Source organism: Equus caballus, chromosome 6, assembly GCF_041296265.1.
Source record: "Equus caballus isolate H_3958 breed thoroughbred chromosome 6, TB-T2T, whole genome shotgun sequence".
Lineage (NCBI taxonomy): Eukaryota > Metazoa > Chordata > Mammalia > Perissodactyla > Equidae > Equus > Equus caballus.
The window spans coordinates 96,991,560-96,997,363 of NC_091689.1; positions in this window are offsets into that span (position 1 = coordinate 96,991,560).

A 5,804-nucleotide genomic window follows, 5' to 3' on the forward strand; every position below is an offset into this window, starting at 1 on the left:
GGAGATTATCTGGGTTGGCCCACTTTAATCGCAGGAGCCTTTCAACGCAATTTCCTCTGGCCGGTCATAGAGGAGTGAGTCAGAGATCTGAACGATGGGGGAGTTGCAGGCGAAGGGGCCATGCAGCAAGGAATGCAGGCAGCCTCGAGGAGCTTCCGGCAGCCCCGCTGACAGCCAGCAAGGAAGAGGGGCCATAGTTCTACAATCGCCAGGAGCTAAATTTGGGCAACGATCTCGAGAAGCTAGAAAGCAGGCTCTTCCCTAGAGCGTCCAGATCAGAGTCCACGCTGTCCCTCGAGTTTGGCTTCATGAGACCCGGAGCAGAGGAATCCAGCTGGGTTTACTGGACTTCTGACACACACAACTGTGAGCTCTTTCATTTGTGTTGCTTTAAGCCACTACATTTGTGGTACTTTGTTACGCAGAATAGAAACCTACTGCATCCCTCCTTTGGTGTTGGGGTGGGAAGGAGGAAGGAGGGGAAAATGACCTTTCCTTACGTGACTGCCCTTGAAAGTTGGGTGCCCTTTCATCAGCTGGACGTAACCATGGTTCCTCTATATGAACAATCTCAGCTCGGTGATGGAGTCATTTCTGTGCCCTTTCTGTTGGCTGTCCTGGCTTCTCTGTTTAATACCAGTTGGACATCAGTTCCCTGCATGTGGCAGGTGTCCACAAGCTAGTTCTTCAAAGGGTCCTGGGGCATGGTCCTGGCAGGAAGTTGGATAGCAGATGCTGAATGCAGCTCAACTTCTTTTGCCCCAACTCAGCACATTACACCACTAGACATCCAGTAGTCTCTTGCTGCCAGAGTTCCATTACCGAGGCAGTGGCCATCTTCAAGGCTACCAGCAAAACTCCTTACATCCCTGCCATCTTCTTCAGGGACCACAGACCTGTGGGAAACGTCAGCAACTTTCCACACCAAAGTGGGGTAGAGCGCTACTCGACCTCACCGTGTCTCTTCTGCCAGTTGAGTAGCTCAGCGACTTTCAGACAAGCTGTGATCACAAATGTCAGATTTAGTCAGGAGGTATCGGGGGTTATAAACTCTTCATTCATCCAAAAGGTGACCTATGTTTTTTCTGATACTTCCTTAAAACTCACAATAACAAAAGTCATCAGACTGGTTCAGCCTGTATTGCCCCCATGGGAACCAGAGCCTCAGGTCAAGAACTTGGCCTTATTTCAACTTAACCTTGGAGAACTGAGTAACTGTTTTCCACAGGACAATATCCCCAGTGAAACCTCTGAAATATTTGGTAACCTCTAAGAACAGGACAAGATATCAATTATGTTCCATATCATCCTGTTACATTATTCTTGTTACAAATTCATCAGTCTTAAAAAAAAAAAAAGACTCTATAACTAAGTAGAGTTTATCAGAGTAAATACAGGATAGTTCAGTATTAGAAATCTATCACTGTAATCTTCCCATATTAACAGATTAAGGAGAAAAGCCACAAGATCATCCCCAGATGCATAAAGAAGCATTAGATAAAGTTGAACATTCATATTTTTTTTAAAAAACTAGGAATAGAATGAAACTTTTATAATGTAATAAAGGGCATCTACCTAAAATTACAGCAAACATTAAACTTTAAAAGCATTTCAAAAATTATTTTATTGAGGTCATAATAGTTTATAACATTGTGCAATTTCAGGCGTACGTTATTATATCTCAGTTTCTGTATAGACTTTATTGTGCTCACCACAATAGTCTAGTTTTTATCTGTCACCGTACATATGTGTCCCTTTACCCCTTTTGCCCTTCCCCCACCCCCTTCCCCTCTGGTAACCACTGATCTGTTGTCTTTATCCCTGTCTTTATCTTCCACATAAAACATAACACCATCAAGGTCCATCCATGTTGTTGCAAATGGAACGATTTTGTCTTTTTTATGGCTGAGTGCTATTCCATTGTATATATACCACATCTTCTTTATCTACTCATCAGTCTATGGGCACTTGGGTTGTTTCCACATCTTGGCTATTGTGAATAATGCTGCAACGAACATAGGGGTGCATAAATCTCTTTGTATTGTTGATTTCCTGTTTTCTGGATAAATACCCAGTAGTGGGATAGCTGGATCATATGGTATTTCTATTCTTGATTTTTTGAGAAATCTCTATACTGTTTTCCATAGTGGGTGCATCAGTTTGCATTCCCACCAGCAGTGTATGAGGGTTCCCTTTAAAAGCATTTTTAGGGGCTGGCCTGTGGCCGAATGTTTAAGTTTGTGCACTCCACTTCAGCTGCCCAGGGATTCACCGGTTCAGATTCTGGGCATGGACATGGCACTGCTCATCGACCCATGAGGCAGTGTCCCACATAGCATAACCAGAAGGACCTACGACTAGAATATACAACTATGTACTTTGGAGAGAAGTAGGAAAAAAAAAAAAAAGATTGGTAACAGATGTTAGCTCAGGTGCCAATCTTTTAAAACAAAAATTCTTGAAAAAAAATAAAAGCATTTTTATTAAAGTCAGGAATATGGCAAGCATGCCCACATAAAATAATACTTGTTCTAATGGTTATAAGACAAGAAAATGATATGATATTAGAAAGAAAGAGACAAACTGATGACTTTTACAGATGGTATTGTTATTCACATAGAAATTCAAGAGCATCTGCTGAAAAACTAATAAGTATTTATGAAGCAAAATGCAGCTGTATTTCTGGCTATACGATCACAAGATACAAAAATCAATAATTCTCCCTGGTGTCAGAAATAACTAAATAGAAATAAAATAGAAAAAAGATATAATTTACGATAGCAATAAAAATTATCAATTACCTCAGGAAACAAACTAGCCAAAGGGCCAAGCCCCGTGGCACAGCGGTTAAGTTCCCACATTCCACTTTGGCCACCTGGGGTTCGCCAGTTCGGATCCAGGGCGTGGACCTACACACTGCTTGTCAAGCCATGCTGTGGCAGGCATCCCACATATAAAGTAGAGGAAGATTTGCAAGGATGTTAGCTCAGGGCCAGTCTTCCTCAGCAAAAAGAGGAGGATTGGCGGCAGATGTTAGCTCAGGGCTAATCTTCCTCAAAAAACCCCCACAAACAACAACTAGCCAAAGATACAAGAGCCCTATGGAGAACATGATAAAACATTATTAAAGGATGTAATGGGAGACTGAAAACAGTGGAACCATATGTCATGTTCTTGTCTGGGAAGAATCCAGACTGAAAAGATGTCAAATTAATCTATTAACCCAATGCAATTTGAATCCAAATCCCAATAGGATTCTTTTTTATAACTTAGACCAACTGATTCTAAAAGTGACATTGAAGATGAGCCAAAACGATACTGAGAAAGATGAGGAGAGCTTTCTGTGTTAGATATTGAAGCTCATTACTAGCGGCATACCCTGTGGCCCAGTGGTTCCTCTTGTATGTATGTGGCCCACTGTACATACTGTCTGTGGATTCACACACTTATAACTGATGTATAAAAACAGGGGCTCAGTGCACATACATCAGACTGATCATTATGACTGCCTCCAGGAGGGAGGGAATGGGATTAAGAATGACAACAGGGGAATTTAAACTTTTTTTTAATGTTCTATTTTTTTAAACATATCTGGAGCAGAAATGACAATGTGAATTCTAGGCAGTGGTTACATTGGAGATGAATTGTTCTGTGAATGCTTCTGCATACTTTAAACTTGTCAAAATAAACAAAAAATTCGTTAATTCTCAAAATAGAAACAAAAAGCTTGTATTTACATTCACTGTTTGCTGGGATTTTGCTTTTTAAGTAACACTATTCATCTCCAGATGTTTGGAAAGATATATGGAATTTGAACTACTTTTGTAATTTTAGACGGCCTCATAAATATTGTGAAAATTTCAGCATTCTAAATACTGTTTCTGAGATAAATCTTGTTTATTTTTCACCACTCTTTAAAGATTAGTCAGCTGTCACTAGTAAATGCAAGTGTGAAGTGGCCCTTGGACCTGGATAAAAGTCTACTCTGGATGTGTTTGCAGGGTTTAGGTCCCAAGGAATACAAAGATGCTCAAGGGATCTCCATCCCTTGGAAAGGAGGGTGTTGAGAAAATTACTGCTAAAAATTAAGCAGAAGTTTGCCCCCAGGAAAGCCTCAAGAAAGCCCAAGGGCAGAGTGACACAGGAAAACAACAGCTGGTCTGCATTTTTTTCTTGATGATAAAGTCACAAACAACAGGAACTGTTTTTAGAGTGAGCAGGTCCAGTGTGTTTTTCTCATTCCTCATTTTTTTTGACTTTCTGCTGGATTCGGTGTTGTTACTTGAGTCCTCTGTTGTTGTTTTTTTTGCTGAGGAAGATTAGCCCTGAGCTAACACCTGTGCCAACCATCCTCTATTTTTTATGTGGGATGCGGACACAACATGGCTGAGGAATGGTGTAGGTCCACGCCCAGAACCGAACCCACAAACTCAGATGCTGAAGTGGAGCACGCGAACTTAGCTGCTAGGCCACGGGGCAGCCCAAGTCCTCTGGTTTTTGAGACACCATTATGTGGGCCTGTGTTGGTTGGCCTCTGGTCATTCCTCCTTCTTTGCTGTTTCCATCCCTGCTGCCTTATTCCAGACCAGTCCCTTCTCTCCTTCCAGGAAGTCATCAGCTCTCAAGTGGTGAGCCGGTCATCCCCTCAAAAGCCCTGTCTCCAGCCTGAGCTTCAGGTCGGCGTTTCCTACCACCAAACTCTTCCTTCTGTGTTGCCTCATTCAAAGCTCAGCAACCACCCAGCTTTTCACTTCCTCCAAACGTTTTCTCAGCAGTATCATCATTCTCTTTGGGCAGAAGTTCAGAGTCATCCTCCCAGGTTCTATGACAGCAGGATATGACTGTCTTGTTCACTACCTGGGGTCTCGGGCAGTGCTTGGTACACACAGTAAGTTTTCAGTCAAACTAGTTTCCTGAAAGACAGAGTACTCCCTCATCCACCTCTCCCCCAGCACTGCAAAGCCCCTGTGTCAAGCCCACGCCCGCCAGAAACTGCACTATATTTATCTGATAAAGATGGGTTTTTTTTTAAAGCCAAAACAAATCCCTGAAGATAATAATGTTAGCAATTAAATCACTTGAGTGACCACTATGTTTAAGGAAGATTCCTTCCTTTTTTTTTTTTTTAAGATTGGCCCTGACCAGAAGCAATCTTTTTTCTTTCTTCTTCTCCCGAAAGCCCCCCAGTACACAGTCGTATATTCTAGTTGTAGGTTCCTCTGACTGTACCGTGTGGGACGCAGCCTCAGCGTGGCCTCATGAGCCGTGCCACGTCCGCGCCCAGGATCTGAACCAGCGAAACCCTGGGCCGCCCAAGCGGAGCGCGGGAATTTAACCACCCGGCCACGGGGCGGCCTTAGGGAGCCTCCTTTCTAGTAGGCTAGGGAGTGGGAGAACGGGAAGATACAACTTTATAAAAAAGGACAAGAAACTGATCTCTTCCGAGCAAATAAGAACGTGTTCTTTGCAATGATTGTGCTGTTTGGGTTGAGTCAACTCAATTGTCACGTCCTCGTTCATTTTTGAGATCGCCACGCCTATGTGCCAAAAGGGGGAAGTAGGCGAGTGCCTAATACATAAATACATATTTTTAATGGCACTCAATGCCTATGTTATATACACAAACGAACCCAAACACTCTGAAAGCGTACAGCGAAAAGTGGCGGCTCTTCTTCCACCCCCACCCCCCCCCCGCCGCTTCTAACGGTAACCGCCAGAAGACTTCTGTTCCTCCATCTGGAACATCTGTAGGCATGCGTTGTACTATTTTTAATCATACTATTTAAAAAACAAGTCTTGAAATA